The sequence below is a fragment of the Phoca vitulina genome, unplaced genomic scaffold (genome assembly GCF_004348235.1).
Source record: "Phoca vitulina isolate PV1807 unplaced genomic scaffold, GSC_HSeal_1.0 scaffold4, whole genome shotgun sequence".
Taxonomy (NCBI): domain Eukaryota; kingdom Metazoa; phylum Chordata; class Mammalia; order Carnivora; family Phocidae; genus Phoca; species Phoca vitulina.
In genome coordinates, this window is record NW_022589707.1 from 51,859,299 (window position 1) to 51,887,018 (window position 27,720).

Genomic DNA, 27,720 nt, shown 5'->3' on the forward strand with positions numbered 1-27,720 from the left:
AAAAATGTTCTTAACTCTAAATATGCTAGATTAATGGGCAGCACGTCTTGATATTCAAAATAGTGAGGATTTATTAACCTTAAAAATCAAAGAATGTGTCTGCAGGTACATAATAATATTTTCAATATCTCTACCACTCTTATGAGATGGTAACCACATTCTAAGAGAAGAGCTGGCCTCAAGAACTGAAGCACCAGGACTGTTTTTAATGGACATGCTCTCGCAAACCATCAGCAGTTAAGCTTCTTAGAGCTCCAAAGTTCTCTGCATCATCACACCAGGATAACCAATTAAGTGATACTTAGGCACACAGTCTCCTTTCCTCTATTGCTTTCTTTTTATGTATTCTGAAAATTCTATGCAGCAAATCTAATTTATAGTGTGCTTTGCAATTTTTTTCTGAGAATTCACAAATTAACAAAGTAATTTAACTGTACTACGATACACCTAAAGTTGGGGTAACTGAAAAATCTCTGAAAGCATTGTCCTGCCCCATTGTGTAGCATGTCGATATTCTGTACCTTTTAGGACAGATGGAAAGTGACATTTCTCAGATTGGTGTCAGGGACTGTTATTGTATGTATTGTGCTCACTCCTTTTAAGTTCTTTTGCTTCCTGTCTGGTTCCTGTTTTCCCTAGGAAAAGCAAAGTTAGGATTTCTTTTTAACCTGTGTTTTAGCTGAGGATGAGCATAGGGAGACTGCACTAAACCTCTGTTCTTTCCAAATACTGGAAACATGCCCTGGGAGCACACAGTGAGAAGAAACAGAAGAAGCAGAATCTCTGCAGAAGAATTGAAAACAAAGCAATCAATCTCTAATGTATCCTAATCCTTCTTTAGACCTTAAAGATATTTTTTCAGAGTTCAACCTTGAGATACTTTGAAAAGTTCATTTCAACCAAAGTCTGCACACTTTGACATCATAAATACATTAATCCCATTTCCCAGTCCCCACAACAAAAAACCAGAAATATATCTTAAAAATATATCTCAAGTTTTTTCTTCTTTCATTAAGTATAAAAAGTTATTTTTGAGGGACATCTACTTTCATGGTAATACAGAGGTGCCATTGGGAATCAGAGAAACAGAGAAAATATACTCAACAAACCATCTAGTAATAGAGATAAGACATACACAAAGAAGTTGCTTATGAGAATATAGTTTCACCAAAAAAAAAATAAAAAGCAACATGAAATTTTGAATATTTGTCTTTGCTTAGCATTTTGGATTTATTTTCAGGGTCAGGAAAAAACCTATTTACTTATACTCTTGACTTTTATCTTTAGTGTTTCTCAAGGAGTCCACATTGATTAGAGCACTGCTCTAAATCCTGAGTTATACAATTTATTTCCCTCCAGGAAGGAGATTAAAATTTAATTCAGAGACAGGAAACAAATAAAGGCAAATCAATTTTATGCTAGAACTTTATAAGCACAGCAGCCTGGGAAATTATGCCTTACGAGTGGACCTGGTTTTTTTTGTTTGTTTTATCATAACTTTCCTTTGCTTTTGGACCTTAATTCTCAGAGGAGCTTGTAAGAGAGATTCAATGATTCATTGGTATACAATTTCCTACAGAAACAATGCTACAGTGATTCTACTGTAAGACCAATGCATGGAAATGAGACAAAACTTGCAAAATCAGATGTGTTATAAGCATAAGGCACAGGGTGGGATATCTGTTGCTATTTTGCAGGGCTAGGTTTTGTTGTTGTTATTATACTTTTTTAAAAAGTGTTTCCTCCACAAATGTGTTCCCTTCCATATGAAGGTTGTTTTTGTTATTTACCCTTTAACGATGTGATTACAGAGCTTCCTCAAGGTCCTGAGGTACACATATCCTCTAGCAGCGCTTTTCAAACTTGCCTAAGGAGAAGAATCACCAGGAGAGGCTACTAAAATTCATATTCCTGGCCCCTCTCCAAACCTACTAACAGGGTCAGCTTGGACATTAGCCACAGTAGACACAGCGTCTAGGATCCACAATACTTTTAGGATCCAAGAAAATGTTTACTCTTCTTTAAAATTAGAAGAAAAAATAGATATAATTCAGCTTGGATTGTATTTGTCTTTATACCAACACATTCGTAAAATATGTTTAATATTTTTTATGGATAAAGGGGTACACTGAAGGCAGAGATGCCTAGGGCCTATGAAAGTCGGAATCTAACCCTGCCTAGTAATCAAAATATCTAAGACAGGGACCCCAAAATCTACATTTCAAGGAACACACACAAGGGAGTTTCTTTTTTTTTTTTAAAGACACCACTCGGGCAGTATTTTAACACTGTATCACCTCCAGGTTTAGTCATGGTTCAGTTAAGGATATGGAATCATTGCAGTTATTATGGAATAGAGATTTGTTAAAGGAGTTAGACCATACATATTTGTGGGTCTGGAAAGAGGATTTGGAGGCCAGCTCCCCTGAGTTGGGGCACAAATGGAAGGGTGGACGCTGGCAAGGGAAGCTGGGAAGTGGGCTTGTGCAGCTCAGGGAGCAGGACAAGGGTGGTGAAAGGAGGAAAAAATCTCAGCACGGCTGTTGCCTCTGCATCCCTTGGGGTGGGAGCTGTGGCTGGCGTCACTGTTTGTCCCCAGGGCTGGAGAGTGGGACATCAAGCAAGGGCCTGGGCAAGCCTGAATGCACTGGCGGGCACCTCTGTGTTGGATTCCCACCCCAGTAACTGGATGACTTTCAGAGAGTAACGGCTCTTTTCTCACTCCCACCTAAATTTCCCGCAACTCTTTCCCTCTGCTGACACTCTCCGGGAAGCAAGGAGGAGAGGGATTCTGGGAAATGTAGTTCCAGCGTAACCCAATGGGCTGCAAGTCGCTGCACCGTCTACACTCAGACTGCAAGTTATTTTCACCTGAGCCAGGGTGGTGTTACTCCCACTGACCTCAGTTTGTTCTCTCCTCCCCTCTCGCTCCTGGCTGTGTGATCTGACAGACGTTATCTAACTTTCCTGAGTCTCATTCCTCACGCAAAACGGAGATAAGAAGAGTACCTACCGCCAAAGATTACTGTGAGAGCTGAATGAGGCAATTAAGGAGGGGTGTGTTTACCACGTGTCAGGCACAAGGTAAGCGCTAAACAGATGTTAGTTACTGCAGGCAGACCTGGTTTTATTGCCCTTTGCTTTATTGCACTTTGCAGGTATTGCGTGTTTTACAAATTAAAGGTTTGTGGCAACCGGGCCTGGAGCACCTCTCTCCGCGCCATTTTTCCAACAGCATTTGCTCATTTGTGTCTCCCTGTCACAATTTGTAATTCTCACAATCTTTTACACATTTTTCATTTTCAGTTTTTTTTAGACATAATCCTATTGCACACTTAATAGACTACAGGAGAGTGTAAACATAACTTTTATATGTACTGGGAAACCAAAACAATTCATTTGACCTGATTTACTTGAAGTGGTAGTGTGGAACCCAACTTGCAATATCTTGGAGGTATGCCTGTATTATTATTACTTATACTATAGGTTACAGTTCAGAGGAGTGTAATATAACTATAAAGATTATTCTAAATCTGCATCCAATAACAGTTTTATTTGTGGTCTTAAGAATTTAATACTTAGAAGATTCAGACTACCTAAAAGGAACAATCATTAGCTCGCTGATTTTCAAACAGAAGCTTTTTTTTTTAAACTTAAAAAAAATTATTTGAGTATAGTTGACACACAATGTTACATTAGTTTCAGGTGTACAAGGTAGTGATTCAATATTCCTATACATTATGCTATGCTCACCACAAGTGTGTGTAGCTATCATCTGTCATCATTCAAGGCTATTACAATACGATAGACCATATTCCCTAGCTGTACCTTTTATTCTCATGACTTATCCATTCTATAACTGCAAGTCTGTATCTCCCACTCCACTTCACCCATTTTTCCCTTTCTCTGACCCTCGGCCCTTTGGCAGCCATCAGCTTGTCTTATGCATTTATAGGTCTGATTCTAATTTTTGTTTGTAATAGCAACTTGGAGAGCCAATAGAAACTAAAGGAATAACATCTTCAATGGACTGAGAGAAAATAACTGTCAAACTAGAACTCCATATCCACAAAACTATCAAGAATAAAGGCAAGATACATTTCACACATAAGAAATCTACCACAAAGAAATAGTTTAATGGAAATTCCAAAATACGTATTTTAGGTGGAAGGAAAATAATTCTAGAAAGAAGGATTGAAATGTAAAAAACAAGTAATCAAAGATGTAACATGCGACTAAATCTAAATATTAACTCTTTTAAAAATAATATTAATACTAATACTTTTAGTAACTGATTCCTTCTGATATACTTTTCCCACTGGGCAAGACTCACCAGGGTTTTTGTACTTGGTTGAGTCTTTGCTGTAGCAAATGAACAACATTTAGCTGTCTTGTTTTATTTGGGGCCTCCCTCTTACACTGGAAAATTGGGAAATTTGGAAATCTTAAATTTGGAAAAGGTTCCAAACTGACACCTAAATTTGATGCTATGACAAGCAGATTCCATACTGAATAAAAGTCAAAATAGTAATGCTCAGTCTAGTACAAGTATAGTGTCTAAATTAAGAAAAAGATTCTATGTTTCAGTATTCTTTTAACCATTACAAATTTTCAAGGACTAGACTTTTAGAATTTATGCAAATATGACTACAGCAGAGGCTAGTAAGAAACCTAGTAAGGTTTCTTCTGGTATATATTTTTCCCTTCTTTGGTAGAGACAAGAGTTCCTTATTTTTAATTGGTCCCATAGCCACCCAGAATAGAGACTCCATTTCCTAGTCTCCCTGGTAGCTAGCTGTAGCTCTGAGATTAAATTATGGCCAATGAAATACATTAAAAGGTAATGTGAGCAATTTCCAGGACGCCCAGAATCACTGTACTCCAGACTGCCTGCTGCACCCACTTTTTTAAGGCTAGACTGTGGATGCGGTGGTGAGTCATTTTGCCACTGAGAAGGAGGAGCCCACCCTGGGGACGGCAGAGTAACAGAAGAAAGAAATCTTAGTCTCTGACACTCATCAACCCGGACTCTTATGCTTGTTTAGCCATTGCTGTTTTGTATCTCATGCTAAATTTTGTATGCTGTAAATTTCTGTATACATTCTACCCAGTGGATAGATAATTTCAAGTAATAAGAATAATAAAGAATGGGGTTTTTTTGCTTTAATTTTAATAAAACTCTAATGAAGTCTCAGAACCAAGACAACTAACATATCTAATCACTTAATTTTAATGAAGAGAATTTTGACAAAAAGAGCTGTTTCCTTAGTCTAGGCAAAATTACTTTGTAGAATGTATAAAGCTAAGCTTCTTAAAATATTAGAGAATATGATTAAATTACACAATGTTTAAGCCTCACTTTCATGCAACTCTAAATAATTCTATCACATCTTTCTTTTAGTAATTCATTTGGGATTACAATATTTGAACCACATGTTAAGTTTCATGTTTCATATATATTTACATTCTTTGTTCTCCTAAAAAAAGTCGTGATTAAGAAAGATTTACAATAAGAAAATACTAACCTTAGAGATTTAAAGAATCAGTCACCAAAAATCTGAAAATACCTATTTTTATGGCATTAACTTGATAAGACTAAGTGCTTACATTTTTAAAATTGTATGATGTATCAGAATTAACAGTGTGTTTGTATTAACCATTTTATATCACACTTTTATTTATTTTTCCTCAAGTTTTTATTTTAATTCAAGTGTAGTTAACATACAGTGTTATATTAGTTTCAGGTGTACAATATAGTGATTTAACAATTCCATACATCGTCAGGTGCTCATCACAAGTGAGCTCCTTAATCCCCATCACCTATTTCCCTCATCCCTCCCCCCCACTCTGGTAACCATGAGTTGATTCTCTATAGTTAAGAGTCTATTTCTTGGTTGATCTCTCCCTCTCTCTTTTTCTTTTCTTTGCTCCTTTGTTTTGTTTCTTAAATTCCACACATGAGTGCAATCAGATAGTATTTGTCTTTCTCTGACTCACTGACTTCACTTACCATTATACTCTCTAGCTCTATCCATGTTGTCACAAATGGCAGGCTTTCATTCTTCTTTATGGCTGAATAAAATTCCATTATACACACACACACACACACACACACACACACACACACACACACCTTCTTTTCTATCCATTCATCTATTGATGGACACTTGGGCTGCTTCCATAATTTGGCTATTATAAATAATGCTGCTATAAACATAAGGGTGCATGTATCCGTTGAATTAATATTTTTGAATTTTTTTGATAAATACCCACTAATGTGATTACTGGATCATAGGGTAGTACTGTTTGTAACTTTTTGAGGAACCCGCATACTGTTTTCCACAATGGCTGTGCCGGTTTGTATTCCCATCAGTGCATAGGGTTCCTTTTTCTCCACACCTTTACCTGTATTTGTTGTTTCCTGTGTTTTTTATTTTAGCCATTCTGACAGGTGTAAGGTGATATCTCATTAGTTTTGGTTTTTATTTCCCAGATAATTAGTGATGTCAAGCATCTTCTCATGTGTCTGTTGGCCATGTATATGTCTTCTTTGGAGAAACGTCTGTTCATGTCTTCTTCCCATTTTTTAGTTGGGTTATTTGTTTCTTGGGTGTTGAGTTGTATCATTTCTTTATATATTTTGATACCAACCTTTTATTGGATATGTTGTTTGCAAATATCTTCTCCCATTCAGTAGAGTGCCTTTTAATATTATTGATTGTTTCCTTTGCTGTGCAGAAGTTTTTTATTTTGATGAAGTCCCAATAGTTCAGTTTTGCTTTTGTTTTCCTTGCCTCAGGAGACTTATCTAGAAAAAAGTTGTACAGCCGATGTTAGAGACATTATTGCCTGTGCTCTCCCCTAGAATTTTAATGTTTTCAAATCTCACATTTAGGTCTTTAATGCATTTTGAATTTATTTTGATGTATGGTGTAAGAGAATGGTCCAGTTCCATTTGCTGGCATGTAGCTGTCCAATTATTCCAATACTATTTATTGAAGAGATTGTCTTTTTCCCATTAGATATTCTTTCCTGCTTTGTCAAAGATTAATTGACCATATAATTGTGGGTTTATTTCTGAGTTTTCTATTGATCTATGTACCTGTTTTTGTGCCAGCACCATACTGTTTTGATTACTACAGTTTTGTAATATAACTTGAAGTCTGGAATCATGATACCTCGAGCTTTGCTTTTCTTTTTCAAAATTGCTTTGGCTATTCAGGGTCTTTGGTGGTTCCTTATAAATTTTAGGATTGTTTGTTCTAGCACTGCAAAAATGCTGTTGGTATTTTGATAAGGATTGTATTAAATGTGTAGATTGCTTTGGATAGAATAGACATTTTAACAATATTTGTCCTTCAATCAATGAGCATGGATTCCATTTGTGTCATCTTCAGTTTCTTTCATCAGTGCTTTATAGTTTTCAGAGCACAGGTCTTTCACCAATTTGGTTAAGTTTATTCCTAAGTACTTTATTATTTTTGGTGCAATTGTAATTAGAATTTTCTTAGTTTCTCTTTCTGCTCCTTCATTATTAGTATGTAGAAATGAAGCAGATTTCTGTACATTGACTTTGTATCCTAACATTTTACTGAATTCATTGATCACTTCGAGTAGCTTTTTAATGGAGTCTTCTTTTCTCTTGTTGCTTGTAAGGTTCTTTCTTTTTCACTACTTTTTGCCATTTTAATACTATGTGCCTTGGAATGGCTCTCCTTGGGTTGAATTTTTTTGGGGGGGGGCGGGGGTGGAGGGTGGATCTCATGCCTCCTGGATCCGGATATCTGTTTCCTTCCCCAGATTAGGGAAGTTTTCAGCTACTATTTCCTCAAGTAAAATTTCTGCGCCCTTTTCTCTTCTTCCTTTGGGATCCTGATAATGCAAATATTATTATACTTGACTAAGTTCCCTAAGACTATTATCAATTTACATGTTTTTTCCTCCCATTTGCTCAGGTTGGTTAGTTTCCATTACTCTGTCTTCCAGGTCATTAATTCACTTCTCAGCTTCAACTAGCCTACTATTTTATTGCATCAAGTGTATTTTTAATTTAATTTATTGTGTTCTTCATCTCTGATTCTTTATCTTTTTTGTTAAGGATCTCGCTGATGTCCTTTACTCTTTTCTCATGTCCCGTGAGTATCTTAATGATCATTACTTTAAATTCTCTATTAAGCATATTGCTTCTTTTTTTTTTTTTTTAAAGATTTTATTTATTTATTCATGAGAGACAGAGAGAGAGAGACAGAGGCAGAGGCAGAGGGAGAAGCAGGCTCCCCGCGGAGCAGGGAGCCCGATGCGGGACTCAATCCCAGGACCCTGGGATCACGACCTGAGCCGAAGGCAGACGCTTAACCGACTGAGCCACCCAGGCATCCCTAAGCATATTGCTTCTATCCATTTTGCTTAGGTCCCTTGCTGTGGTTTGGTTTTCTTCTTTCCTCTAGGACATATATCTCTGTCTCTCATTTTTTCTCTGGGTCTGTTTTTGCATGTTAGGGAACTCAGCTCTGTCTCCTGCTCTTAAAGGCAGTGGCCTTATGAAGAAGGGATCTGCAATGTCCTGCAGTGCAGTGTCCTCCATTCCCCAGGAACTGGTGCTTCAGGGAGTATCTACTACGTGCATTGTGTGTGCCTTGTTGTGTTCTTGCCTCTTTTCCCTTCGGTTCAGGTGTCTGCAGTGGCTCTCTTTGCCTGCTGTCAGCAGTGTTTGGTCCCTGCCAGGTGTAGGGTGTGTTTTAACAAGGTACACGCTGGTCTACTTGTTAATTGAGACCTGGAGCTGCTGGGTCAGGACTGGCCAGCCCAAGTGGAGCTGCAAAGGTGGGTGCATGGGTCCCACACTTGTTTAACAAGGTGCTCCTCAGGCTTCTGAAAAGGTTGGCACTGCTGCGGCAGCTGCCAAGACCTAGGCCCTGGAAAAGGCACTGGTCAGGGGACGACGGGGGCAAGGTTTGTGTTGGGCTTCGAGGGGAGGGGCCCTGCAGCTCTGGGACTGATGCAAAAATGACTGGAAAGGGCAGAGGTGCTGAAGAGCAGGGGGGTGGGGCTTGGTGCAAGCAAGTTAGGTACTGAGTGTGGGCGCAGTGCTGGTTCCCACAGATGGCCAAGTGTTTGTGCTGAGGGGCATTGGAGGGCAGTGGTACCTGCCAGTTCCTTTGTTCCTGGAGGTGTCCTGCTGATCTGCTCAGACTGCCTGCAGTGCTGCGTCTTTCAGGGCAGGGCCTCAGCTCCCTGATGCCCTCAGGGCTCTTCCAGAGCCAAGCACACTGATTTTAAGAATTTCAGGCTTTAAGTCCCACTGCTTGTAAGAACTCATGAAATTCATCCTCTCTTGCTTTCACAGCCAATTTTTATGGGGGTTTGTTTTCCCTGTGTGGGGCCCCCACTGTGATCATCTATTTCTTGCCCTTTACTGCACTCCTGGCTCCATCCTGTGATGGCTGCAGTCCCTTTAGTTCTCCAATCCTATCTCCATGTTTCCTAACTTTTCAATGTGGCCTCTTCTCTACTTTCAGTTATGGAGTTCATTCTGCCAGTCTTTGGGTCTCTTTCTGGGATATTTAAGCTGACGTGAGTGTTACCTGCTTGTATCCATGTGAGGAGGCGAGCTTAGGGTCCTCCTAAGACTAAGACTCCACAGTCTTCCCAGAAGCCTATTTGTTAGTTACGTTTTGAGTGCAGAATTAGATTTGCGCTTTATGTTAGTTTTCAATGTTTTATTTATTTATTTGACAGAGAGAGACACAGTGAGAGAGGGAACACAAGTAGGGGGAGTGGGAGAGGGAGAAGCAGGCTTCCTGCCGAGCAGGGAGCCCGATGCGGGGCTCGATCCCAGGACTGGGGATCATGACCTGAGCCGAAGGCAGACGCTTAACGACTGAGCCACCCAGGCGTCCCTCAGTTTTCAATATTTTATATATAATAAATCAACTCTGAAGAATAGAAAATTTTCAACATCTTAATTTTCATAAGTAAAATGTGGGTGTACAGGTACTTTAACAAAAATAGTTTTGCTTCTTTTCGAACATAAATTTTCCCTTGAAATCATACAATGAGTAACACTTTAGAACATATTATCCCTAAAATTTGATGATGAAATCAAAGTTTTCCAATTTGTTCTGCTTTGGAAGAAAGTCTAAAGTGTAACCATGGTGGATATAAATCTATAATGTAATATTGGATATAAGTTTATAGTGTAATCATGAAATAATCATTAAATTTCTCTGTTACAGAATATCCTAAACCAACAAGGGATAATAATCCTAGCATATTCTGTGGTGAAAATAATGGAGATTGATATTGTGAAGTACATGGAAAAAACATGAATGGTAAGATGTTAATCTAAATGAGTTTAATCTAAAAGTTTAATCTAAAAAGAGTTTAATCTAAAATATGGTAAAAATAACATTTAGTTTTCCATTTAAATACTACAATTTATTAGTTTAAAAATACGGAAAATACAAGAAAGACAATTACCTATAATATCACTAGAGATCTATCAGTAATATTTTGATACATTTCTCTTCTATTATTCTAAACATATAAGCTTACATATATAATATATCTATAATTTTATTATAGTACATTTACATTTACATTACATTGTATTCATACTTTGGTAGTCTGAGCACTTTCATATATTTTAAATAGGGTTTTTAATAACTGTATTTTATTTCTTAGGATTTTTGTAATTATTATTTTGGAGGCATTTAAAGGAAACAATTATCTTTCAAATACTATTAATAGGAAGCAATTTGAAAATCACAGTTGAAACATCATTTATTTATTCAATGTCTTACTCATCTTTTTTTCAAAAGTATAGGGCAGTAGTCATGTGATATTTTGACCCTATTGATGAAGATAAAGTTATTATGCCATTTGCCCCACTCCTTTGCAAATAATATATATAAAATGACTCCAGGGGTGCCTGGGTGGCTCAGTCGTTAAGTGTCTGCCTTTGGCTCAGGTCATGATCCCGGGGTCCTGGGATCGAGCCCTGCATTGGGCTCCTTGCTCCGTGGGGAGCCTGCTTCTCCCTCTCCCACTCCCCCTGCTTGTGTTCCCTCTCTCGCTGTCTCTCTCTCTCTCTGTCAAATAAATAAAATCTTAAAAAAAAAAAAAAATGACTCCAAACACCAGGTGACTATACAGAACATCTTGGCACTTAAATTGCGATGATACCCAAAACTTGGTAGCCTACCTTAAAGAAGCAGGTGCAAACAGACATGTAAACACATCATTACAACTGAGGAAGTGATGCTGGTATAGGTAAATATATTATGTTTTGAAGGCACTTATTCTTACTAAACATATGCATTACCACTCCCCACACCAATAATAATGTTAGGGATTTGTAAGAACTTTGTACTTTTTTAGTTTGTTTTATGTTTTCTTATGCTTTTCTGGGTTACAGGTAAATAACCTTTTAAGGTATTTAATTTTTGAAATCTTCAGTTTCTCCTCTGTGAAACAGATTAGGAGAATGTACTGTACTCTAATGTCATTTAAGTAATTAAAATGTAATTTTTTAATAGATCAAAGATTAGTATAGACCACTATTGAACAAGTCAAACAGATGCTGTCTTTTGGATTATCTTATAAAATACTTGATGTATTTGTGACCATCTACCTAATAATACCAATTTTAGCCCAAGTTTCCAGACTTTAAGAAAACACTGTACATTTCGCTTTCTGGGTTTGACAACAGTTTATGCGTGTGAAAGAGAATTATTCCTTTTAACACTGGTACTTATCTTTTTATCCAGGTGAAGCAGTAAACATGTAAGATTGTTCAATACATCAGTGATATAGCCAATACATCTTTTATCATAATATCAAAATTTGTTTATACCACGAACCTTCCTATTGTAATATATAATTTATAGTGACACTACCTACCAATTTTTTAAATGTAGAATGTTCTTGCTTTTTAATTTCTGCATAATCTACCCTATTTTAGCATTTGCAAAATGAATAGAACTGGGATAGTGTTCTCCAGGATGATTAGACATTCTGAAAATCTTCTTATCGCTCCTTCCATTCTAAGAAAACATGAAATTTTAATGAGCAAGCTGTTCTATACCGTCAGAAACTATTACTGTGTATGTTTTACACATTTTTAAGTAAAAAAAATTCATGCCAATTCCCTCTGTAAGCTTTGCTTGACTAAATAGAAGTATATTTTTAAGTTAGTTTTAATTATACATATGGCACCAAAGACCAAATACTTATATAGTATAAATATTTACTCATTGACCGAAGTGGTTTTTGCTGTTAAAGTACCTCTCCATTTACTACAGACTAAACGTTCAGTTAGTCATACCTCGGCATCTGGTGGGTTGTGCCAGGTGTCTAGTAAAGAGCAGGAATGGGAGAAGAGACAGGTACAAAATATAGCCATACTGATGGGACTGACAAACCCCACATGCCACCACCTCAGCTTCTCACGTAGGAGTTTAGGGCAATAGCAACAAGTTGTTCCAGATTTATAGAGCATGACTTTAGGGCATTCTGGGGCATGGCTGTCTGTGATTGGAGGTTGTTGGCCTTAGAGAAATCTGTCAACAAAAAGATAGTGAGATTTCCATTCCTCAGTCTGAGGTTCAATATTAGGAGGACTCAATATCCTCGGAGAAAACTGTCAGAAGAAATATAGGCAACCAAAGCTAATTGGGATTCCTAGATTGGTAATTTAGGTATCACTAAAAGAGAAACTAGAAACCTAATCAGTGACCAAAGGCAATACAGTTTACTGTGGGATCACGGAGGTTTAAATCCTGGCTCTTCAGTTTCAGATCAGGGGCTGTGATTTAAATTCTCTTTAGTGTGGGGCACTGGGTGGCACAGTCCTTTAAGCATCCGACTCTTGGTTTTGGCTCAGATCGTGTCCTCAGGGTTGTGATCTCAGGGTTGTGAGACTGAGTTGTGCGTCGGGCTCTCACACAGCGCAGCCTGCTTAAGACTGTCTCTCCCTCTCCCTCTGGCCCTCCCCTCCCTATGCTCTCACTCTCTAAAATAAATAAATAAGTCTTAAGAAAATAAAAAGATAATAAACTCTCTTTAGCGTTTTATAAAACAGAATAATGGTAGCTCTATCATAAAGTTGCTGTGAGGATTAAATGAGATAATTACTGTATAGTAAGTTTTTTAGCTTCATATCTGGAATGTACCAGGCTTTAAAGAAAAAATTAAATATTAGCAGTAATTATTGTGGCAAGATAATCACTTCTGTCTTTTCTCTCTGTGATTCCCCTCTGCCTTTGCTTCATTGAGGTATCCAAGATCTTTACTATTTCACAGTCTCAAGGGAAGTTGCATTGCTGGGCCAAGAGTAAAAGCCATTTAGAGGATACATCCTTTCTCGCCTTAAAGCCTTTCTTGGATGTCTTAAAAGTCTTGGGATAAAGTGATTAAGTAAAATGCTCATGAGTGTAAGTAGAGAACGAAAATTTGAAAGATCAAGAGAAAAGACAAAGGTATTTCCTCTTACTTAATAATAAGTAAGGAGGAGACACCGAAGGTAAAGTTCATAAAGAGAGATTAATGAAGCTAAACATCAGAAATCCCAGTGTCAGTACAGTATTCGTACTCCAAGCAAACCGTGAAAACAGTTGCTAGATCTCAAAAACCTCTTCACACATATGCAGTAACATTTTTGGCATGACTGCTATGGTACAAATGTTAGTGGGTCTGGCTTCCTTCCCCGAACATATTTCACTGAGACCGTGAGAGAGAAAGGGGCCCTAGTAATGACTGAATGAGAATTTCCCACCAGCCATGTGTGAAGGCATAGAATCCATTTTATTTTTAAAAAAGATTAAAAATGGCTATTTCCTATATACTGGAGTTAGTGAATTGTGATTCCCATGCTCTACACTGCAATGATTAGCCCCCATGTGTAAGTAAGGACTCAGAGATTACGAATATTATAAGAGTTCTGACCCTTTTTACTGAAATCCACTATCTAGAGCTGGAGCTCAACGAATCCTGCGTCGGTCAGGCAATATCTGACTTTGGGAATTAGTATAAGGTTAAGACCACAGGCAAAGACACACCGACCAAACTCTTGGGAGGAAGAAAAATGCTGCCTGAGGTGATTTTTCTTAAGAACTTTCAACATGTGCTTTAAGGAGCTCTGGTACTTTACAGAATGAGAGTCCTTGTTTAGTTCTAAGCCTTTACAAAAAAAATTAAATATTATTTGACAATAATATCAGTTTAATTTTCAAGGATGATTTTGTACTGTAGTTATAGACTTTAAAATTAACTCAAATAAGGGGTGCCTGGGTGGCTCAGTTCGTTAAGCGTCCGCCTTTGGCTCTGGTCATGATCCCAGGGTGCTGGGATCGAGCCCCCGCATCGGGCTCTCTGCACTGCGGGAAGCCTGCTTCTCCCTCTACCTGCCCTTCCCCACCCCTTGTGCTGGCTCTCTCTCTCTCTCTTTCTCTCACTCAAATAAATAAATAAAATCTTTAAAAAAAGAATGGCCCTTAAAAAAAATTATCCCAAATAATATAACTATCATTTTTACTTGGAAATACAAATCAGGTGTCCTAACCTCCATAAAAGTCAAATTTGTTCAATTTTCATTCCCATCAGTGGCTTTGAATGGCCTTTAGGAACACAAAACAGAACTAGATCTTGTATAACACATAGTTTTATTATATTACTGGATTAATCAGAAGTTGAGGACATCTCCAAGGAGACAAACAACAAAGACAGAGAAAAGGAGATCGAAACCAGAACTAGAGCCTGACTTTCACACCCAGAGAGTGGGTTTCTCTAAGGGTAAATGCCATCAGTGCTGCGGTCGGGTGACTGGACCAGGAGCTGTTGGCAAGATTGAAATCCTAAGGCTCCTTAACTAAGGCCAGGACCCGGGAAGGTGGATAAATTGGTCTCATTTGGTAGCTCCCCTGATTCCTGGGAGGAGGAAATGCACATCCACTCCAGAAGATCACTAATAAAGTTTACCTACAGGCCTATGATCAAAGAGCACCGAACACACAAGAACACAAATGACCATGAATGAGAGTCAGAAGGAAACAGGTACTAGTTTAAGAGCACCAAGAACTTTAGCTACTAGAATTGTAGGAGAGGCAAAACTTTACATTTGCTTTCTTGGGGTTTTCAGTGGGGCCCGAGAATTTAATTGACATAAGACACATTAATGGGAGAAAAGCATACAGATAAAAGTTTTACATGACATCAGGCAAGGAAGACCCAGAGAAGTGACAAAACCTAAATACTTTTATAGTACAGACAGTCATTACATATGACGATTTGGGTTATGATTTTTCAACTTTACGATGGTGTGAAAGAGATAAGCATTCAGTAGAAACTGTATTTTGAATTTTGATCTTTTCCTGGGCTAGCAATATGCTGTACAATACCGTTTTGTGATTTGGGGCGGCAGCAGGCCCAGCCCCCAGTCAGCCTCCTGATCACAGGGGTGAACACCTGAATACTTAGAACCATTTTGAACCCAGACAGCCATTCTGTTTTTCACTTTCAGGGCAGTATTCAATAAACTACATCAGATATTCATCAATTCATTATAAAATAGCTTTGTACTCGATGATTTTGCACAACTGTAGGCTAATGTAAGTGTACTAAGCACATTTAAAATAGGCTAGAGTAAGCTGCGATGTTTGGTAAATTAAATGTATTAAACACATTTGTGACTTACAACATTTTCTATGTATGATACCTTTATTAGGATATAACTGCATGTAATTAAAAGAAGATCTGTAGTTTGAACAGAGAGAGGCAATTGTGGAAAAGTAGCTAAAATATATGGAGAGGCTAATAGGAAATAAGAATTCTCTCTGCTAATAAAGAATTGTCTAGGCTTTGGAATCCCCATCAAAGAATGTTTCTTTTCTCCTGGTATAAGGAGGCATCTTTCATGTGACAGTTTTCTCTACTATTCCAAAAAGAAAAGAAGAGCATGCGCTTCTTACATCTGCTGTTTTTTAAGTACTTTTAACTGGAAATAATCCTTATGCCAAAGTAGCGTATCTTGGGGTAGCATATTCTGTCACTCTTCAGAATCATCATATATAAAATATAAAATAACCATGTCTGAGATGTTTAAATAAAAAAAATTGTAAAAAGGAAAAATTTCAAGAAACTATTCAAAATGATCAGGAAATTTGGAAGAACGAAAATAAGCTTTTAGAGAGAAAAATATAGTTATTGAAATGATATTTTTTAAATCAATGTATAGTTGAACTGTAGATTAGACAAAACTGAAGAGAGACCGGTGACCTGGGAAATAGCGGAAAAAATTATAATATGGTACAAGGAAGCAAGGGGATTGAAAAAATAAAAACAAGATCAAGCTATTTTGAGAATAGAAGGCCTGGCATATATCTAGTTTGAGTCCCATAGGATAGAATAAATGAAATGAAAGAGAGGAAATATCTCGGGAAATGATGACTGCACCGTTTCTGTTACTGCTGAAAGGTACAGTAAACAGTAACAAATACTTAAAACACAAAATGGAAAAAAAAAAAGACAATTTTGAAAGATAATAGACACAAAAGACAATTCTCAAAGGGAAGTGACTTTGACTAACAGTTGTTTTCCAGCAGCAATAATGGATGCAATAGGGAATAGAAAATATCTTCCAAGTGCTGTGAAAATAAGTATAAACCTAGTTTTTTGTTGTTAACCAAATTAATTTTATTCCTTAGTGTTTAATTCTATTTCATTTGTCTGAGTGAATCATTGTTCCCATTTCTATTCTTAAATTATATTTTATATACATAACTTACATATATATAATTCATATCATATTTTTATTATTGGCAAGTGAAAATGTCCTCTCTTTTTGTTCATTTTTAGTTCTTTTTCGTCTAAATCCCTACTTTTATTCTGCTCCCTACCATTTCCTGCCATAGTCAAAGTCTAATATATTTAATGCATCCCCTGTATTTAAATGTATTTTGGTAAAATGGTAACTGATGGCAAGGATGTGACTCAAAGGCAACTCTTACCCATTGTTGGAATACATTTGAATCATTTTATAAGATTAAACATTCATATACCGAATGATTCAGCAATGCTCTTTCTAATCTGCACCCATTCCCCACCCCCAAAATATTCCTGTATGTGACCACCAATAGGCAAGGATATTCATAACACTGTTACCAAAAATAAAAAAAGTTGGCAGCAATTCAAATGACCGTTTTCAAGAGAATGAATATTCTAAGCAGTAAAAAATGAGTAAACAACAGCTATAGGTACCAGTTTGTATGAAATTTAGAAACAGTTGTGAGTGGAAAAAGTAAGTCAAAGATGACAGCCTACAGTATAATACCATTTTAGAAAACTGAGAAACAAAACGTACATGTTGCCTGGAGTTGTGCATTGTATGTGATAAAGATAATAAAAAATACGGCAAGGGAGTGATAAATATAAAATTTTAGATGGTGGCTCCATGGTTGGTACTCTGTAGAGGAGGGGATAAGAAGACACAGATAGAAACAAGGGGTGTTGGAAATGCTCTAGATCTTAATTTGGGTGGTGAGTTCAGGGAGAGGTATTATTTTGTTAGTAAGCTTCATAATTTACATATGTGACATATATATATCAAACTCAAATATACATATGTATATACATATCATATATATGTATATATGTTATATATATATAACACAAATATATATGATATTTGCCTTTGTCAAATAATATCTAATAATATTTTTAGGAATTTAAAAGTCAATTTATAATTTTTAAAAATTTTATTTATAGAAGGGTTTCATCTTCTGTTGATCAGCTTCATTAAAGTTAATTGATAAATTGATATTTTACCATCTCAGGCTGTATGTTATTTGTGAAAAGATAAGTATTGAAACATTGGTATTTGGGTAAGTTTGTTCTGCTCCTCTCTGCTTAACTAACTCTTAGCTGTATGTGCTGTAATGTATCACCTAGACAACCAAGTTGCTTTAAATGCTTTCAGGTTAATTTATATCTCTGCTTTTTGGCATAGAATATATTTCTTATATAGATAATTGAACTTTATTTTGTATGACTAAGCCTGATAAATACTGATTCAACTGCTCATTGCCTCGAAATGTATAGAATATTTAGGATGCCGTGATTACGATTTACCTTGTCCCGTTGATGCAATGGAATCTAATTACATGTTGTGTCTTTTACTCTTTGCATACATCATACATGGGTATGTAAAGTCACCAGACATGCAACATGTACCTTGCTATTACTACTTAACTGGGATTTTGCAAACAGTTTCTCTGAGCATATGAGTGAATAAAACAGAGTGCACTGTCTCTAGGACCATCTAGGGAGGAGGTTCAGAAATAAGTAAAGATTATGCAAAATAAAGGTACCAGTAATAAATGTACTAAAAAAGAGACATGTGATCGGAGGGGAGTGGGTCATTCGAACTGGGTTTGGGGAACTGGTAGCAAATGGACAATTTGAGAGTTGAGCTAGAGTTGAAGAGGGTGTAAAATAACACTTGGTGAGTAAAGACGATCAAGGACTTAGAGAGCCAGGCTACACCCTGAGCAAAGGTAGGACAGTGTTGGGGACTCTGAAGTAATGAGAGGACTATAGTTCTCAGAAAACAGGGAAGCAAGGAAAGCAGTTTTTCAAGCTAAAGCCTTCTGTATTGTTTCATTGCCTCTTACCTCATCTTTCCACTATCTCTCCTCCTCAAAACAGTCAGATTGGTCTTTTAAAAATACTTTCAGTCATGTCACTCCCGGGTAAACATATTCACTGACCTTCCCCTTCCACATGGCAGAAGTATTTTCTGGAGTTTGAACTCAAGGACCTCCTCAATATGATCCTAATAGTTCTTTGAACCATCATTCCTACTAATCTACTATAAAACGATTTCATCAAATGAATCTGTCCACTATCTTCTGTCTTCTTTGATTTGCATGCTGGTCTGCATTTGATTTTCCATGTCTACCACCAGTACATTCCTACCGTTACATGTCTACGTGGTTTTGCAGGTCTCCCCCTCTGCCACATCACACCCTTTGCCGCCTGTTTTCAAGACACGTAGCAAGTCCTCCTCCCTCCAAAACATTCCCTAAATTCCTGAGGATTCTTTTTTTCTCTTCAAGTTTCTTTACAGTCCAAAGAATATAACACTAAGCTTTTAATTTAAATGACAGAAAACAATATGGAAAGGGGAAAAAAAAAAGTCACAAAAATAAAAGAGAGATCTTCAGGGCTGAGGAGCATAAGTCAGATCAAAACTATGTACTACTTTCCAAGTAAAATGTATAAAAAAAAAATAATTGCTCCAGCATACATCATTCTGAAATGTCTGAACAGCATGAATGAAAAGCATATTCTAAAATTTTCTAGAGATGTAAGTCACTTGACAAGTGGGCAAAAGTGATAAAAAATGCTGTACATCTGAAGGCTATGGAAAAAGGCCTCAAAGTTCTAAGGGAAAATAATGTTCAGCCTAGGATTCAAGACCTAGAAAGGTATCAACCAGTTGGGGAATATAAATCATTAAATCATTCCCAATCATAAGTTAATACAGCCTAACCTAATCCTAGAGCCAGGAAATGCCTAACATCATGCCCTGTTACCCAATAAGTGGCAAGCCTCTCACTCCATTTTGCAAGTAATCAAGCACTTTTCTGCTCTCCCAAAAACACTGTTCTATTCACCAGTGATAGAGACTATTCCACAGATAAACACATCTACACTGTCGATGGAACCCCTGTTTAAGCCAAGACTCTCAGGAGGCAGGGGAAAGAAACTTCTCTTTCTAATACGTCTTTCTGAAGTTGCCTCCCCTTTTACAAAGTGGTTTCATCTCTCCAGAAAAAAAAAAGAAAAAAAAATTTCAAGCAAAATGATTTGAAACAGAATGATACAACTAAAGGCATTGGGGAGTTTGTTTTTGAAGCTTAATAAATGATTTTGATCTTTTACATTTATTTTGCATGAACCAAGGTTCTGTGTTCAAGGAAGTTAAATATATTAAACAATACAACAGATGTGTTACTCAGGAATGGAAAGCAGGGAATCCTGGGTGGCATCGTTGGTTGAGCATCTAACTCTTGGTTTCGGCTCAGGTCATGATCTCCGGGTTGTGAGATCCAGCCCCACATCGGGCTTCACACTCAGCACAGACTCTTAAGATTCTCTCTTCCTCTCCCCTTCCCTCCCAGCACACGCACGTGTGCACGCACTCTCTCTCTCTCTCAAATAAATAAGTAAATGTTTAAAAAAAGGAATGGGAAGCATTGCTCACTCCTGAGAAATATATGTATATATTCCTAACTCCTATGCATAAGCCAGATGTCATATCGTTGAATTTAAAGGATGTCATCATTTTAACACTTTTTTTTTTCATTTCTCTATTTCTCTAAGCAGCACTTCATACAAACACGAAATTCCCTTCACCATAAAACCAATGGCCAAGTATATTAATTCTAACAATTATATAGATTACATAATTGGAATATTAATATGCTAAACTGTTCCTTTGTCTTCAAGTATCCTTTCCTTGTTCACACCTTTTACAATAGTCTTATTATACCTTATAGTAATTAGAGAATCTTTTTTTTTTCATATTAGAGCATTTTTTTAAATGATTTCCAGGCCTAATCATTTTTTTGAAAGGTGGGGAGGAAGGAATGGAGAAATGACATTGAAAATACAATACTGGCCTTCATGAAAATGTTCCATTGTTCTAGAGTATTGTTTTTAGTCATAGGAGAGAAAAACAAACTATAACAACAATAACAACAATAACAAAAGATTTGACCATACACAGAAAAAAATAAGAGTAGAGTATTTGTGAGTGTAAAAGCAGTCTCATTTTAAACATAAGAAAAGAAAAAGAAAATAAATATTAACTGAAGAATTTCTGAAGAATAATTATTGTAATAAATTTGGGAACCATTGCCCTAACACACTCAAGCGGTTAGAGACCAAATTAAATATATATTTATACTATTTAAAATAAATTTTTTAATTCATACACCAAATAAAATATTAAAATTGCAAAAAGGAGAGGAATTTTATGTACCATTTTATGATTTACTATTTCTAGAACATATGTCCTAGACCCCCAACCTTTCTACAATGCAGGTTTTCCAATCCTCTCTGTAAATTAAACCTTTGGGATTATTCAAGCATGACTGATACACTTAGATACTATCAGGCATTCAATACACACTATGTGCCTTTGATTTACCTGACAAGCGACAACAAGGCTGTATTGACACTACCACTAAATGAATATTTGCAAGACCTGCCTATGGTTATTGTCATACCAGAACAGAACTCTTGTTCAATATCCTGTCTGGGAAGCAACCTCTACCAGATGCTTCCAAAGAAGGGCAAAACCACCCATAATGCAACTGGATGGATATGCAATTCTATACCCCTGAGGGAAAACACCTCATCTTGGCCCCAGGTGCTGAGCCACTCATACATACTCTGTTCATATTCCTGTGAGGACTGGTCTTTTCAAATAATACACTTTTAAAGGACTTTTTTTTCAGTAGTACAAACTTTACCTTTGAAACACTAATAATATATTAGTGATTTTATAAGTCACTGCAGTAGGAAATCTTAAATTGGTCAGGATGGATTGCTTTTCCTCGTTTTTCACAAATACGGTGTGAAACATGTATCACCTTTCCCTATTTTATTCTTTTCTTCATATAATATATAAAATAATTTGGTAAACCATGTAGTAGAAATAAAATGAATCTATGTGTGAATGGAGAGGCTGGGTATACAATTAAACAATGAATGGACTTATGAAAAAAATAGTACAGAACTCTAACCCACATCTCTGTAGTAACCAGTTTGGGAAGCCAAACAATAACTTCTGCAGCAATCAATCCAAGAAGTCAAACAACACCTATGTAGCAGTCATTGTAAAATGATTGATTTAGCCAAAGAATGCCAGCTTCCCTATCTTGTCCCCTTCCCTTGCCTGCCTCCAACGCAGGATCACCTTGAGAAAGCCAAATATGTTCTCCAGGGTAATCACGTAAGATGCCCTACTCCTAGTTAGTCTACCTCCTGCTCCCCTATTCAGAAACCCCCAATCAGAGCTTACCGGAAGTTTTTCCTTTTTCATTAGAAAGTTCTCCACTCCCCTGACTGCCTTTAAGTATCTGCCAAATGTAATCGATCGTGGCTGACTCCCTAGCTAGAGCGAGTTCTGAATAAATAGCCTGTTTGTTCTCATTTAGGTGGTGTTCATCTATTTCCATTACAAGTTAATGTTCTTAAAATGTGTACATGAATTTTTAAGATTTTAGGTTAATACTGGTTTTGAGATACGCTTTAAACTGTTTAAAGTGATTATTTCTGGGGAATACATCTTACGTTTTGGGTGATCTTCATTTTTTACTACAAATATACACACACATTTATATATTTTAATTTTATGTACTTAATTTCACACTGATTCCAAAATCATTTTAAATAATAAGAAATAAATTTTGTTTCCATTAGAGAACTAGATTTTGTTTTATTTAAAGAGCTAAGACACATCATCACCTGTCATCACCTGTACAAAGGAATTACCATAAAGTTCCTAGTGGGCACATGCATAAACAGTAGTGTTAGAGACATTATTGACTACTAATAACAAAATAAAATTTGTAAAACAAACAAACAAAACAGAGCTTACCTAAGAATATCCTCTACTACACTGGTTAACTTTGAGTAACTTCTTCAACTTCACTAAATTTACCTCTCCTTTTCCCTTAGAAATCCCCTCCCAAACCCCAGCTACATAGAGATATGGCCACCTACGGCATCTCCTTGGTCTACCCGGGGCATACCTATTATCACACATGCCAACCACCTTCTCTTTAAGAAGACCTGCATGGGGAAGGAAGCTCTAGTAAAAGAGGCAAATTATCGGGTGGCAGTGTTGGGATTCAGGGCAAGCAAAAGAGGAGTAGTGCTGTAAAATGGAGAGAAGAAAATAATCAAGAAATCCATTTTAAATACTTGTGTGTCTAAACTAAAAGCAATGGTTTAGAACAGGGGAAAATAGATAAGAATGTGGTGGGCAGGGGACAGGCAAGAATTGAAGGCTGAAGACGGGAGTGTCGCCAAAGGAGAAGGGAGTGGAGAGGGAGGAAAACACTGTAAATTCCTGAAGATACAGTTAGGAAGAAGAGAAATGTGAATTACAACCAACCACTTTGACTATATTTCCAAGACTGAAGTTCCAAAAAATTAAGATACTTAGTGGACAGATTTACAACCAGAATATCAGATTTAAAATGTTCTGTAGGAAAAAAGAAATGTGATTTTATTAAAATATTGACTTTAAGACAAATATTTAAATACAAATATCAAACCACATTATGAATATTAAAACAAACTCTCCTTTGGAATAATTCGAAATTAAGCCTTCAGTTTTACTGTAACAGTTTTACTTTGGAGTGATTTGGATTTTTGCTTCTAGACCAGCACAAGTGGATTCTTATCACTCAGTCTTTAAGAAGGAGATTTAGTTTCCAGTCACTAATTTACAGCATAGCTCTGTCAGTATCTCCCATTAGAGCTGACTTAAACTTTTTCTCAGTGTGAAAAGTTCCTGAAGACCCTGTTGCATATACTGGAGAAAAGGTTTGTTGGGAGATTTATTTACATGTTACTCATAGTAATTCCGTTGAGAAAATGCCATTTCAGCACGAAAGGCCACAACAATGCCACATTATGAAAAGGGTATTTTGGAAAAGAATGTATCTTAGAATCATATATGTATGTGTTTGTATTTCATTTTTTAGATTTGATCACTTGAATTTTGTTTTCATATGGTATTTAACAGGAATACACATTCTTTTATTTCCCATGATTACAAGCAGCAGATCACAATAAGAGGCTATTATAAGAATTTAGTGGATTCTGTACATCTGCTTAGCTAACAGTCATGCTTTATGATTCAAAATTTAGATGTTGCATTTCTTATATCTTTTTTGCACTTCACAGTGTATACTCTGTTTTACAAACATCTCTTTGATATTTACAGTGTTACTAAGGTTTATTAGAATTGGTTTCATATGAGGAACTTAGGCTCTAAGAGTTTAAGTATTTTTTTGGAAATAGGTAAACACTGTCTAAATTAGAACCCATGTCTTCTAATTTCAAACTAATTATCATTTCCATTATGCTATTTATGTCTCACTGGATGGGGGCTTACATGGGTCTGGAATTATAGAATATACAACTTCAATGAATGCTTGAACCTTATTACATGCAATCCTAGCATTTGCAGAACATTCATTACTACTTAATAAACTATAGAATACCTATTAAATACCAGATACTATATTTAGTGATTTGCAGATATTCTCTTTAATGCTTACAGTAATTTTAAAAGGTAGTTATATTATCTCCATTTTTAGATAAGAAAATTGATATTCAGAGAGATTAAATAACATATATGTAGTCACTCAGTTGACAGAATTCATACCCATCTCTGTTTGATTTTATGCTTCTTCCAGGATTTCCTGTTCCCTTAGAAAGAAAACACCTCTTTATTTTTATGTCACTCTATTGTTAAGTCTTCTTACTTGGCTTCTCAAGGGCCTACCAGGTGGTTAATTTATGTAGCCGGTCGATTTCTCTAAGCTATCAGTTATACATATGCATTGTCTAGAAGAGAAACACAAGATACCTGGTAAACATAAACATTGCAAGAGTGTTTTAAAAAGGCAGCATTGCCAAAAGAAGAGATTAATAATAGATAAAGCATTCTAGAGTTGAGGCTGAGGCAAAAGATAAAATATGGCGGGGAGAGATCTAGGGGTCCTCCTCTGTGTATGGTTCTTTATATCAAAATCAATCACTTCTTAGCAATTAGTCATAGGTCTCTTGACAATAGTCTGCTAATAAAAACCTACCTCTAGTGTGTTTCTGGCCCCAACCTGCAGAAACCACTCAGCACCGCCCTGCCCCACTCCGCCCCCATTAGTTACTCTGTGAGTAGGGCACAGAAGGGAGGCAACGTTCTGGCCCTTGTGCTCTGAGGACAAACCCAACTTACCAACTATGTAAGAAGCTAATAAATATGTTTTCAAAGATATACAAACTACAGAACACTGTTCTTATAGATTGGAAAACAGATTCGAGCTTAGCCATGGAAATATCTTGGTCTTGGTGTAACGAAAATATTCCGAGTAGATGGTTCTCAGCTCAGTTGTCAATAGTTTTCTGAAACCATCCTGGTCCAAAAATAGTTCTTTCTCCATTTTTTAGATTTCTACAGTATTTCATAATTTTATTATAAAACTAATCAAGCCCTATTGTCGTGACTGATTTCTGTGTCCTTTTCTGTTCATCCTTAGCCATTACGTTAATGTTCTCCCTGACAGCAATTCTGTATCTTATTGACTTTCATCACTTAAGTTCTGCTATGACTTCAGGCTTTGTAGGAGGCAGTACTCTTAGAACATTCATAGAGTCTGAATCCAGTTACAAACAATTCTAGCATTTTCATTACATCTTGAGAAGTGGTTATTATGCTGGAGTCTAATGTAAAATCTGATAAATACTCTCCTGTTGTTGAAAAATGTCTATCTTTAGTTGTAGATAAGAAATCACATGAATACTAAAGAGATGGAGAGGAAGACAACATCATCTCTAGCACCCTTTTAGAGATCAGTGAATTGAACATTTTACAAGCAGGAAAATGCTTCATCTGATTCAAGTTAAATGACTCTGGATTGAAAAGTATAAATTGCTCCAGTTTTTGTCTAGGATCTTCCTATATCCTGGATCATGTTAGGCCAAATACAACACAGTGTGGACTGCTGGAAAATTCTATTGTCATGATAAATGACACTCCATACAGGCCTTGGGCAAAGATCTGGATTGTGTACGTTGTATCACACAAAAGGAATGTTACCAAGGAGACACCAAGGCTACTACAGAGATTAAGTGACTCATGTAAAAGACAGGGTAGGAGAAAAAGCTGGTCAGCCATCAGTAAGCAAAGAACAGTGCTGTTAGCTGGTTTGTAGGTTGGTTGGTTGGTTTTCGTTTTTATTTTTTTCTGTCTGTCTGCGATTGTACGTAACTATATGTGTGAAACAGTGGTTGTGCAATCATTGCCTTTTCATAAGTGATGCCATCCCAGAATTCCAGAATATTTAACTTGTAAGTAGTCAAAACCTGAACAAATACTTGTACATCGAGTGAGCAATAGAGATATTCTAAGCAACTTTAAGAGTATAGAATGATTGTCTCATATATTGTAATGTTTCCCTGGTATATTTTCAAAACAGTAATATTGGTTGAAAAGACTTTTAAGTTATATCTAACTTTATCTTGAATTTTATACTTAGCACTAAAACAACTCAAAAGTTGTATTTAAAATATTGTATTTCCCTTTAATAAAACCGAATTACCAAATTATAATTTTAACATTACCCGAATATAGCACATTTTACAAGATCCAGTACTCTCCAAACCAATTGCTATCTTTACTTAAGAATAACTACAAAAAGAGGATACATAAACAATGCTAAAAAGTGACAGAAAACCTACTGAGGTCCTTGAAAGTAGGACAAATAAAAAGAAAAATAGGTCCTGCATCAGGGCTCCCTGCTCAGCGGGGAGCCTGCTTCTCCCTCTGCTGGCCGCTCCCCACGGCTTGTGCTCTCTCTCTCTCTGTCTCTGACAAATAAAAAAATAAAATCTTAAGAAAAAGAAAGAAAAAAAGAAAAATAGGATATAAAGAAATTACATAGTAAACACAAAAACACATGAGATAAAAATATTACACTGATATTAAGAGGGGGAATCTAATCAAAAGTGGACTTAAATTGTTTTGCATTTATCACCATAGCAATTTTCATGGGTATGAAACAGACTTCACTTCTGGCTTAAATAGAATATTCAAATATGTGGATGACTGTCACTATTTAACATAGCTTTGCAAACATTTGGTATTTTTGTTAATTTTATTTGCATTTCATTTGGTGAATGTGTTTGAATGTCAGTAAACATTTGAACATGATTCTTAGGCTTAAGGAGAGTTCTTTTCCAATGGCCTTATCAGGAAAGTTAATTGGTTTAATTTAGAGAATGGAAATTTCTGAGATGTCTGTAGAAACAGGTTGTTAAGCCAGGTACAGGTCTAGTTTATTAACCTTAAAAATAAAACTGCCAGTTATTTTACCGACAAAAATGGGTTTATTCTCAGGGCGTCTGGGTGGCTCAGTCATTAAGCGTCTGCCTTCAGCTCAGGTCATGATCTCAGGGTCCTGGAATCAAGCCCTGCATCGGGCTCCCTGCTCAGCGGGAAGCCTGCTTCTCCCTCTTCCACTCCCCCTGCTTGTGTTCCCTCTCTCGCTGTGTCTCTCGCTGTCAAATAAATAAAATCTTTTTAAAAAATGGGTTTATTCAGGAATAGCAACAAATTACAATCTGAGACAAGCAAGCTACAACAAAATCATAGGCAAGTCTGCAAAACAAAGGAGAGATAGGCTCTTTTACAGAGGAGAGGGGAGAAGTTGGTAGGGGGAGTTCTCACTGTGGTGGTTTTTCATTCCCTGAGTTGGGACTGTCTCTCATTGGGTGGGCTGTTGTGGGAGATGGGGGACAAACATTTTTTCTCCCGCTGCTGTAGTAGTGTTCACTTGCAAGGTTCCTCTCTTCATATTGGGTCTGCTAGGCATGGGAGTTCCCCATCCTGGCCTCCCACCTCTTCTAAATGGGATTTCCTTT

At 36.7% G+C, this 27,720-nt stretch overlaps 1 long non-coding RNA gene across 1 annotated transcript in view; it reads left to right on the forward strand.

Annotated features, from left to right (window-relative positions):
* The first annotated feature begins 2,836 nt into the window (after nt 1–2,836).
* Nucleotides 2,837–27,720, forward strand: part of LOC116630532 — a 138,115-nt gene continuing 113,231 nt past the window's right edge. Inside the window, exons 1-2 of the long non-coding RNA XR_004298980.1 lie at nt 2,837–3,084; nt 10,236–10,331. This is a non-coding gene — a long non-coding RNA (uncharacterized LOC116630532). The remainder of the gene's footprint in view (nt 3,085–10,235; nt 10,332–27,720) is intronic.